Source organism: Cricetulus griseus, chromosome 4 (assembly GCF_003668045.3).
Source record: "Cricetulus griseus strain 17A/GY chromosome 4, alternate assembly CriGri-PICRH-1.0, whole genome shotgun sequence".
In the NCBI taxonomy this organism is placed as follows: domain Eukaryota; kingdom Metazoa; phylum Chordata; class Mammalia; order Rodentia; family Cricetidae; genus Cricetulus; species Cricetulus griseus.
This window is the reverse complement of record NC_048597.1, coordinates 200,562,308-200,575,028: the sequence shown is the minus strand read 5'-3', so window position 1 is coordinate 200,575,028 and position 12,721 is coordinate 200,562,308. Positions and strand designations below refer to the sequence as shown.

Here is a 12,721-nt window from a genome sequence, read left to right as displayed (position 1 = left end):
ATGGCACTCCTCACTGAGTGACAAAACCAGAAACAACATGGCAGAACAAAAGATACGTTTGCTGTGTTGGAGACATAATGAATCTGATCTATCTTTGAAATATTCTTTAAAATGTCAATCCAACAGTAATCATCTAGTCTTGATTCATACTTATATTTGTTAAAATTTTCTGAGGTCTAAATCCATTAACTTCTCTCTATTTCATGTACTTCTAGGCTCATTTGAAAGCATTCATTGATAATAAAATACATATTGTCTCTGAACAAACGCCTCAAAATTTGGCTTCTATAAGGTCAATTTTTCAATATGAATTTTTTCTCAATTACCTTTGTTTATGTTAGAAAGTATAGAAAAACAGTATAAAATGGAAGAAACAATTAGTGGCAGAGTGTTCACCTAGAATGCACAAGATCCTGTATTCAATGTCTCCCAAATAAGAAAACTAAAATCTGAGGGGGGGGGCAGATCAAAGCAAAATTTGTCTCATTGTTTGTTTGCTTTGAGACAGGGTATTCCTTGAAACTCCAAGTTGGTTTGGAATTCACTTTGTAGCCTAGACTGGTGTTAAATTTGTGCACTTTCTACCTCAATATCCTGAAGGCTGGGATTACAGGTGTACACCACCACGTCAAGAACTTGTGGACACATAGTCATGTGAAATAGTAGTCGGGAGATGGTGGAGTAAACCTTTAATTACAGCACTCAAAAGAAGAGGCAGTGAATTTCTGAGTTTGATGCCAGACTGAACTACAGAGAGAGTTCCTGGATAGTCAGGAATAGAACTACACAGAGAAACTCTGTCTGAAAAAAAAGGAAGGAGGAAGGAATGGAAGAAGGAAGGAAGGAAGGAAGGAAGGAAGGAAGGAAAAAAGAAAGGAAAAGAAATGAAACACAGAAACTAGTACAGATGATTCTGCCTCTTGGACCAAATTAGTCACTACCTCAAAAAATGTATTGAATGCCCAGGTCCTAAGACAGTAAGACACCCTCCATCCTTCACGTAGCTTATGATGTATTGAGAGTAGGTTCTAAGTTCAACAAACCACAGAGAAACATAGGCAACAGACAACAGGTAGATTTAAAACAAGTCTCACAAATCTGAGAAAAACAAGATCTAAAGAATAAATTGACATTTCATAAGCAAAGAACTCATGTGGAGATACTGCAAGCACAGCTTACAGTGTATTTCTAGGCCCTGAAGTGAAGAGGGTATGGCAAGTTGAAGAAATGCAATGTCTTCCAGAACTTCTCTCTCTCTCTCTCTCTCTCTCTCTCTCTCTCTCTCTCTCTCTCTCTCTCTCTCTCTCTCTCTCTCTCTGAGAGAATAGAAGGAGTCAGAGAGACAGGGAGAGGGAGGCAGAAACAGAGTTTTGCCTGGGATGCTTAGAAACCATACTTTTTGCCATATTTTCTTTGTAGTCAGAAACTACCTTTTGCTTGATATTAGCTTTTAAAAAACAGGTAGCTTAATTCAGACTTACTTATTTATGTCCTGTGAGACCTACATAAGCATAATTTCACTTTGGAGGGAAGTGTAGTTCCTCTCTAGCTTCACTTCTGAACATTTACTACAAGACCAATGAAAATTTGTTGTAAAAAAGAAAAAGATGAATGAAGAAACCGGTTAGTATCTAGATAACTCTACAGAGGATGATTATTTGTTGCTCAACAGAACCAGAGGATGCACAGTGGCTCCAAGATGGACATGTTCTCACAAGTGGAGCTGCAGAACAAACGTGTCATGAAAGAGGGAGATGGAAGAAAATACATCTGCTAGAGGAGACCACAAGGTGTGGCAAAAAAAGACAGTAAGAATTCTGTGTTTATTCACAATTCAAGTAATATACTACACATGGTTTGTAATGCCCCGGTGGATAAAGAGAAAACAAGCTAAATCTTTCGGATTTTGTGCATCTACTTGGCTAGCTGATTTTGTCCTACCTTGCCTAACATGTCTCCTACTGTGTTTCTAGTCATGATGGAGTTAACAGGCTGTCTCCGATTTTAACACTTCATTTCACTTTCTTTTGGTGCTGGGAATGGGATCCATGGGCTGAAACATGTAAATATGTGCTTTACCCCAATCTATATACCACAAACCTTCCTTCTCTTTTGTATTAATTATTGCCTTGCCTTATATTCACACAATTAGATGATGGCTGTCTGAGACTTTAAAATGCATATTTCAACATTTCTCACATCCATTAACACAAAGCTACATGCCTGGAGGGCATTAGATAAGTGCCTTATTGTCCTTAGTTAGATGTTATTACATATACATGACAAGCTACATGCCTATGTGTGTAAATTGCGGGTAGTTTACTATAATAGAAATCTATCTATATGTCTATCTATTCCCTTGAGAATGAGAAATTTCTAATTTTCTGATTATATTTGAATACATTTAAACGATTAAACTTTCTGGAATTTTGTTAACCAGTTGTGAAACAGAATCACCTTTTTAAAAATTAAGTTAAGTATATTTTAAATTATCTGGGTAAATTATCTTAAGTATATGATAAGTCATTTTTATTATGTTTGTTTATTTGACTGTGTATGCATGAGTACATGTGGGCATTAATATGCCATAGACTATTTGGAGATCAGAGGACAATTTTTAATGATTGATTCTCTCTTTCTACCATGTTAGTCCAAGAGATTGAAGTCAAGTCCCAGGCTTGGAAGTAAGTTCTTTCACCTATATGCCACCTCACCAGCACCAGTGACAAGTCTTGAAACTCTTTTTCATTTGTTGTTGATGATATTGTTGGTGTTTGGATTTTTTCATAGGTGTTTGTTTTGTTTCCTTTTTGTTGGCTTTTATCATTAGGCAGGGACTTATGTGGTCAGTTCTGGCCTGCAACTCACTGTGTAGGCAATGATGACATTGAGCTCCTGATATTCTCAGCTCCATCTCCTTAGTGCTTGAGTTACAGGCATGTATCACCTCATCTGGCTCAACTCTTCATTTTTAATTCATCATACTGTATTATTGTCTAACCATCAGGCTACTTGTACCTATCATATCACTGAGCAGAAATATTACATGACATTGTGCTAATCCAAACTGTACTCGACGCAGCTCTAAGATTATCCTGAAGCTTTAAATTGCTCATATTAGTAGTATCTGTAACAAAAAATTTGAAAAATGTGACAAATAAAGCTTACTATTTAAATGGAGATATAATAGAGGGAGACACTTTTGGTTTACAGAGAAATCAGGCACTAGGGAAATGTCTGGAGATCTACAAAGATGACAACAGCTAACTATCTCAGCAACGGAGGAGGCTACCTCAAATGCCTTCCCCTGATTATGAGATTGATGACAGATTTATATGCCCTTATCCAGCAGCTGGTGGAAGTAGAAGCAGACACCCATAACTAATCACTGATCTGAACTGGAACCCAGATTCAGATAGCTGGAATACCAGCATGGAACTGACTCAGACCCAAGGAACATGGGTTTCTGTGAGGAAACCTCAGAAATCTACGGGACTTCCTGTAGAAGCCCAGTATTTATCCCTAGCATAGGTGTGGGCTTTGGGAGCCCAGTCCATATAAAGGAATACTCCCTGAGCCAAGACACATGGGGGTGGGCCTAGGCCCTACCCCAAAGGAAACGAAAGACTCTGATGACACCCTATGGAAGGCTCACAATCCGGGGGAGTAGAGAAGATATGTGACAGATAAGGTTTTAGTGGGGTGGGGGGGTAGGGGAGGATGGGTGGAAGAAGGGAAATGGGATTGTCATGTAAAACAATTCTGTTCCTAATTCAAATAAAAAAAGTTGGGGAAAAACGTGAGAAATTACCAATAAGGAGCCAAGTAGAAATATAAGGGTATTTAATAGGGAAAAGCCTTACTTACAGAGTGACCTAGCCAGCCTGCATGGCAGCAGTCTGTACAGCAAGCCGAAAAGGAAACTGAAAGTGAAACCCAGCCACCTGAACCTCTCAGTCTACTTCACCCTGACCACGCCCTCGCAGGCATGGTCAGGCACACCTTTAGCCAGCCCCTAAGTAGGCATGGCTATAGCTTCCCCTACAACTATTTTGTTGATTTGATTGCTTTTATCAATAAAGTTAACCATAAAAGTGTGTATAACAATATAGCCATTGCACTGTGAGTAACATAAAACTGAAAACATATCCTTTCAACTTTGTATTGTCTTACTAAGTAAAGACATTATATCATTGGCTAACAGATGAGTTTCATCATGTGTCTTCATTGGTTTATTCTCAAATTATCATAAACAACAAAAATATCAAATAAACTTTACATTGAAATGTACCCATTCATCTGTTGCAATCATAATTTGGCTCCAAGTAAGTGTTCAACAACACTTGGAGGAAGCATTATGTGCAATTAGTTGGGTATATAGAATTTTAAAACATTTTCAATTATTTATTTATTTATTTTGGAGGTATACATGCTATACACATATGTGGAGTTCGGAGGACATACTGCATATTTTATTATTCTGCAATTATTCACCCTTTATATTTTATGTCTTTTTTAAACATAAATTTTTATTTAAATTAAAAACTATCTTATTTAACATACCAACCCCAGCTCTCTCTCTCCCTTCCATCCTCCCATGCCCCCCAAAAACCCCCATCACAACCCTCATCCACTCCTTAGGGAGGGTGAGGCCTTCCATGGGGAAATCATCAAAGTCTGTCACATCATTTGGGGCAGGACCTAGACCCTCCCCCATATATATAGGCTGATAGAGTATCCCTCCATAAGGAATGGGCTCCTAAAGCTCATTTGTGCACTAGGGATAATTACTGGTTCCACAGACAGAGGCCCCATAGACTGCCCAGGACTCCCAACTGTATTGTATGTCTTATCATAAGCAAAGGGTTGAAAGTTTGCTATGACAAAGGGAAGTTGCTTATAATGCAAGCTCCACAGCCCTCATCTCTCAGCTCTGCATCTATGATGCAGCCAAGCAATCTCCTTATTGAATAAACTGTTCTTATGTAACAGAAGCTACGATTTGACTTTAGAAGGAAAAATTAAACAAAATAAAATACAACATTCTGAGCAAAAGAGTTCTAGGTGTCAGTAGATGTCAATTTCTATCCAAAGCATAGAAATCTCATAGTAACTAAAATTAGATTTCCCTTGTCAGGACCTTGACTATGATAAATCCTTAAACTAAGTTGTCATTTTGAAGTTTTTTAAAAACAGCTTCACATAGAGAGACCCTGTCTCAAAACAAAACCAATGAATAAATAAATAAATAAATAACTTTATAGATGAAAGGTAAAATACTCTACTCCTGAAAAGGTGACTATCTGCACTTAATTATTTCATCGTGGTTGTTACACAAAGAAAATCTATTGTATGAATCAAAACTGGTCTCTTCAAAAACTATTAATTTCCTATATTGCTACTGAAGTCAAATCAATATATGAAATAAGAAAACATTTCAGAATTATCGCTGAAGTACAGGTGTTAATTGCGGTTTCATCCTATATAATTCATCCCACTGAAAACTATCTTCAACTATAAAATGAAAATCTGTCTAAAGGAATGTGTTCACTAAAATGTCCTCTGGTTGTAATATCAACTTAGTTATTTAAAATATAATTTGTACAGTTGTAATTTAAAAACTCTGCCCTCATAATTATAGCTTTAAATTTTTATCACTATTTCTACTTAGTAATAGACAAACACTTTGAAACTCTTCTATTTTGGTTATGTGATATGTAGCACATGACAACGCATACATGTCATCTTCATCTGGGCTATGTGTACATGTTTGTCCCTCGAGGATGGAAGTAGGCATGAAGATGGTGAGTCCTGAACTGCCCTGCAGTACATAGAAGACTTGCTCTCATAAAAACTTAATTAATTAGCTAAACTAATTAAAATAAAATAAATAAGTGACTTCCTCCATAGAGATGTGTTATTAAAATATTCTTTTAGACCAGCAATTAGTTAATTCTAACAAAGAGATCAATATCTAACTTATTCTATTCAGTTCAACTAATTACCTTTATTGTTTACATATAATCCAGTGTTTCATTATCCAAATAGGGGAGTATCCAGAAAGACCTTCTGAAACTTCAAAAGACCATAGATAATATTCATACAGCTATCAGAATAGCTGATATAAGAGGTGTATAGTAACTCATTATTTGAGCAAACTTAAACCTTTTCCATCAGCCTCCAAAATTAAGCTAATACACTATGTTTCATACAGAATTACTCAGTAAGTATTGTACATATTGAGACACCCCAAGTATTTTCGGTGGGTTATGATACCAAGGCTATATGATTAGCAATAGTTATCTTTGAAAGACTATATCCCTAAAATTTGCAACATACTTGAAGGTTTGATATAAAAAAAAAACTTAATCAATAGACAAAAATGAATGCTTTCAGACAACATTAAGCATCCCATTTTCTAGATATCCTCACCTCTGGGATTCTATAGGAAGCTGAATATGATAAATCTTAGCATGGAAGGAACCCATGCACCTTCATCACTCTATCTGTCCTTAGTATCTAACTCAGAAGGAACCAGCTACAGTCACAGCAGGGCCTGTGAGATAAATTTCTATCCAAAGCATAGAAACCTCATAGTAACTAAAATTAGATTTCCCTTGTCAGGACCTCGACTATGATAAATCCTTAAACTAAGTTGTCATTTTGAAATTTTTTAAACTAAAATACCCAACTTATTTGCAACATGAGAATCAATTATAACCAAAGGAAAAAATCATTTGAAACTTTTTACTGAATATCTAAAAAGTTAAATAATAGTGCTTAGAAGGACACTTTCATTCATCCGTATTTTCTGTTTTTTATAAGTTGCTAATAACTTAATTGTAATATTCATATACTTCATATCATTAATTACCACACAATAAAAATAATGCCTCATCATCATTGCTTGAAAATTCTTAAGTAGTCAAATGCATAGAATGAGGGCTAAGTACTTCTAAGGAGGGTGTATATTTGGAGCTTTAAGTTACAAATATTGTGTAGGATACAGCAACTTGCATGGCAGGCCAGGACTCTGAGGCAGGAAGACTGCTTGAAACCAGAAAATTCAGACACCCTGGGCAACATAGTGATACCTTGCCTCAATAAATAAATACATAAATTGTAATAGACAGAAAATATTTCAGTCCAAGAAACTGATGGGTCACTTCCCCAATGTCATTTACTTCTTGAATGAATACAAAGGAAATTAGTAAATAATTTGCTAATATCAATACCTTTTCAGCTGCATTCTGTTTATTAGCAAGAGAAAAAGCCTTTTGTAAATTCAGACACACAGAAAGATTATCATTAATGATAATTTTTAAATATTTGAATGCATACTATCCAATACTTTATTTTGACCTGATAAGATGTAAGCTTTTTCCAACTTATTTTTATTTACTATTCAAGATGTATTATTAGAAATTTATTTAAAATATTTTTGGATCAAATGAAGATGTCGCCTCTTTTTCCTCTGCCAAGACTATGATTTACACACAGTTTAATATTCAGGTGTTTATTCTGTTCTACATAATGAAATTTGGACCCTCATATTTTCTTCCTACATGCTCGATGCAGGCTGCAATTATAGCCACAGATATCTGTTTATTTGATGAATTTTGCTTCTTCTGCATAGTTTGATAAATATGGAAATAAGTCAAAACCTACTTTATATACAGTAATTAAAGTGAAAAATCTAGTCATGATGCAAATCCTTAATTGGACTCCAGGAGAGATATGCAGAATTTCTCTTTAATAATATGGGATGACTGGGGACAGAAAAACAAAGCACACTAAAATATGGTTTAGAAGCACAATTAATCACAAAACAGAAAACAACCAATTTAGCATAGCTCATTCAGTGACTCTCATGGCTCAGGTAATGTTCTTTTAATCATCTGGCTCTAATATTAAGGTTGTGTCATGTGCATCTGAAATAAAATACAATATATATGCTGATCTTCCGTGTGAAACGTGTTCTTTGGTCTAATTTGTAAAGAGGGCTCTTCCATAATAAAATCCTTAGACTACTTAATGACGTGTAAGTGAATGATCAAAGCAGCACAAAAGGCTTTTACTGTTTTCTTTAGTATATTCATTCATTAGACAAAAAAAGTAAAGCCTTCGGAGCTCATGATAATTTGTTAGCTCTTGTGCAGTTTTGTTGAGTCCTAATAAACTAGAGACAACTAACCAAGAAATGTCTTAGGCTTATGACAATATAAAGCCTGGGATGATACAGATGTAGCTAGAAAATAAATTGGAAAGAAAAGAATGTAATGAAGACTACATTTGCTTCCAAATGCAATGCATGTGTTTCTCTAATCAACCAAATTAGTCATCACTGTCCCTTATTTTGATTGCAAAGATACTATTCTCTATATAGGTTTATAACCTATATATAATATAGGTTAATATATTAATATGATATAATAATATGATATAATAATATGAGTGGGCTTTATAGAAAAAATGGGATTTATCATGTTACTTGTTTCAATAATTGTTGTGTAGGCAAGTGTCCATCCCATGTTAAGAAAATTAAGAACTGCTTTAGAATTTGGAAATTATCCCTATCCTTAGTTGTCCTGAATTACCTAAGTGTACCCAAACTGCCTGTTTGTTTCCTGAGAAGAGCCAAAAAGAGGTTCATGGATCTATGCCTAACAGGCACTTGATGACATTATCACAAGGATCATTGTTCTGTTCCCCAGATGTGTCCAACAATTGAAATCATGACTGTGGCCTCCATGCTGAGAGCAGCTGAAATCAGAGAGGCTTGATGTCCAGTGTTCAAATCACTGAAAACCCCTTTCTCACCCAGGATGCCTACCTTCCCAAACAGATGAAAGGAGCCAAGGACAAATGAGTGTCGATGGAGTCTTCTCCTGGCTTCCGAAGTGACCTGAAGTCTATGTAGCACCTGCCATAAAACTTAAAGGCCACAGAGAGGGAACCCTTTTATGTTCTTAATGACAACCCCAAGCAGCCTTTGATGTGGTCTCATGCACACCCTTGCATCTACAAACCAAAAAAAACAGCTTAATACCAACAATTTCTATACCCAGTGAAGACAAAATTGGTACCATTCACCTATAGAACACAGATTTACAGAGAAGAAAATGAAAAATGTAGCTTGTTTTAATAGAAGAGGAATATATGTGGATTTAATTATAATTGACTTTTAGTAACAAATAGAAAAATAGAAGAAAATAAATTGTGATTTAATTTTCATGTTGATAAACTTATTTTTCTTTAGTAATATTCTTGTCTTCTCAGGTAAAATCAGCAGACTTTGTACATATACTATGTTTAACTGCTAGGTATTCAATAGTTTTAAAAATATGTAAATGATGGAGATATGTGTTCTCTTAGCTCATAAATCTTTGGTTATCCAAGTTCTATTACAATTTAAGATTTATGTTTGGTTAAAAGATTACTTACTTTTTTCTAATTTATGTCCCCATGTTAAGTGTACACAATTTCAGATTCTGAAAGTATTAGTCACAGAATAAAGGTGAATTAATCCATGCTGCACCTTTAGACAAATTAATGACTTCTTTTCTACAGTCCAACTGAAATGTGTTTGTGTAGCTGGACTCTTCTTTATGTGATCATCAGAACAGGCAAGGGACTGTCTCTCAGCCCTTGCACACAGATTTCCACCTGTGTAGAGAGGCTTTCAGGAGACCACAATCTGTTTTCATTTTACTGAGCAAATTACAGCTACAAACCATAGGAAAACTGTCTCTACATTACTTAGACAGCAATCAGATATTGCAGATTAATTACTTGATAATTAGCCTTTTGATTCAGTAGCTATTTCCAAGAAAATTACCTTAGTGGTCTCCTATTGTAGAAATTGCTTTATTACTCTGAAAGTTTAATATAGCTTTAATTTTAAACATTATGTATAATTTCATTGATATTCGCATAGTACTTACAATATAGAATCACAAAATTCTATACTCTTTCTTATCAAGATTTAAAAAATCATGTCCACTAGAAAGAGTCACTACTGAAAAGGAATATCCTATAGATATATATTTATTTGGCAAAAAAATAAAATAAATTTTGTTTCCTAATTTCTCATTCAGTAGCTCTGTATGGTACATAAACATGCCATTTGCATGATTTAGATTTTGAAAGACTAAAATTCTGAGATAGTTTAAGTCTTGCAGATTAGCGTTATTATTATAGAAAAAGGAGGGAAAGGAAAAGGAAAGACAGAGAAGGGAATAAAAAGGAAGGAAGAGGTTTCTGGTTCATCTTGTTTAGTGCCTGAAAGTAAATCAGACATTATGATGTAGAAACAAGCCCAGCTTCTTCAGTGGAAATGCAGCGACTTCAAACGCATATACACATAGCTTCATTTTTGACTTCGTGAAGCCTCAAAAATTCCTGTAATTCACTGGTTATTCCTCTCAAATAAACTGTAGAACTATCAACAAACCAGGTATTATAAACTCTGTGAGGAAATGTGTACTGAGTATTTGTCTACTACTCCTTCATCATTTACAATATCTTACAGCTTTTAAAGACTAAAATTATATAACATGGAGTTTTATTTAGAAATCTATCATCTAACACATGCCTACACACCTCTCTAACAGGTTACAAATGCAAGAGTGTGCCAAAGGTGCCAGGCAGAGAAGCACATTCATCAAGTATGACAACACAGGGTTCTTAGAGCTTTATAACACCAAAATAAAAAATCACTGCTGTTGTCCAGAGTCACAACAAATTAGACTTTTGATTTCTCCCCACCATCCTTGTCACCAATAATATGCATGTTTAGGAAGAAATATGTTGATCATTAGATAAATTGTAAAAATTATGCTTTGAGCAAAATATCAAACATTTTTTTTTACTTTTTAAGTATTTCAAATTCTAAAACTGAGAAGTCTAATTTACAAATTAGCAAAAATCTTGGTTAATAATTTTCAGCATTTCTCTTTCTCGTGTTTTTATATGTAAGTAAGTAAGTTAGAAAAAATACATACACTCAATCATCACAGAATTACAACTGCACTTTTTGGAGTAGAAGAAATGCACTGCTAACACTGGACACAGCTGTAGGAACTCTTGTTTGTGATTTAATAGAGGCCATTTTGCAAAGTCCTCATCACTCAAGTAATGTAACAATCAAAGTGATACATTTCCCACACCCCTGAAAGAAGAATATTGCACAGTTTGGGGAAAATTGTAAATTTCAGAATTTTAATCATATTTTCAGTTAAAATTTATTTCACAACCTACTATGGCATTGAAAGTATATTCCTATACAGTCAAGTTACTTACAATAGGATATAAGGAATTTATTATGATCATGAAGTGGTTTAAAAAAATCTTCCTCCAACCCTACAACCAAACAAGCAGACACACCACACATACAAATATGCACATATACACACATGCATATATACCACACACACACACACACACACACACACACACACACACACACACACACGCACACGCACACGCACACGCACACACACACACGCACACGCACGCATGCAAACAGATACACCACACATACCTTGTACTCATAAATCTACTTGAGAAAAATAGCAAAACTAGCAAGCCTTTCATGATGCTTGCTATGTGCTCAAAACTATGCTGTCAATAAAAATCATAACAGACTTCAACCTCACTCATCATCCTACAACTAGGTGCAACAGATGGATATGTATCCATAATCCAGATGAGGACAGTGAAGTACACAGAAGCTAGGTGTGTAGGCATAAGCCACACCATAGTTAGGCAAAAGTGCCATGAGACAGTTCTGATTTGGCTTTCTTAGTCATCTCCATGTACCCTCCCAAATAGCCTTGCAGACGAACCTTAAGGGAAGGAGATGGATCTTGCCATGAGAGAAAAGTTACTGAAAAAATGACCAACAAAATCACAATGCAGGACAGGTAGTTTCCTAGCTAATCAGATGGCCTCAGAAAATTCTTCTTAAAGGGAAGCAAGCACAGATATTGAAACTTCACGATGTGCAGCCCCTTCCCCAGTCACAGGCAATTCCGCAAATAGGGATCAGATATAGGAAGAAGAACCTCAAGGAAATGCTGGAGCAATGAGAGACTTGGACAAGCAACAGTAGAGCTACACCAATTAAAAGGGAAAGCTGTGCATAAAACACATTTTTTCTTTTTAGTTTTTGGTTCTTGGTTTTTAGAGACGTGATTTCTCTATGTAGCTTTGGAGCCTGACCTGGAACTCTGTAAACCAGGCTGGCCTTGAACTCACAGAGATCCTCCTCTGCCTCTGAGTGTTGGGATTAAAGGCATAGTTCAACACTGCCTGGCCCAGATACATTTTCTTATAGGGGAAACCCTATCCAAGAAAGAGATGAAGAGAAAACAAACATAAATTTATGCAGGGAGACATGAAGCCTCAAACATGAACTTTAATGTAAAGAACTGGGACTATAAAACCCAGCCTCAGACCTCAAAGGAAAACAAATGAAGCACAAACTTGAACTGACAGGATATGGGACAACTGATGGAGAGAGAAAGCAGAAACTTAACCATCATTAGAAAACAGTTTCTAGCTCCCCACTGGAGAACTGGTAATGTGGTCAGAGAAAAGGTTGCCCTGGTACAGTCATAATTAATTGTGTTGTTTGATTTTGTATTTAGTTAGTGTACTTAGGAGTTTTTCCACAGAGCTATTAGAGCATTCTCTAGACAATCCCTTTTTAATTACAAGT

The 12,721-nt window shown here is 35.5% G+C and overlaps 1 long non-coding RNA gene across 2 annotated transcripts in view; it reads right to left on the bottom strand.

Annotated features, from left to right (window-relative positions):
• The window catches only part of LOC103161422, a 275,190-nt gene extending 271,281 nt beyond the window's left edge, over positions 1 to 3,909 (bottom strand). Inside the window, exon 1 of one of the 2 annotated variants that reach the window (XR_003484493.2) lies at positions 3,868 to 3,909. This is a non-coding gene — a long non-coding RNA (uncharacterized LOC103161422). The remainder of the gene's footprint in view (positions 1 to 3,867) is intronic. The other variant, XR_004769712.1, reaches the window with a different exon arrangement.
• Between the last annotated feature and the right edge of the window lie 8,812 nt (positions 3,910 to 12,721).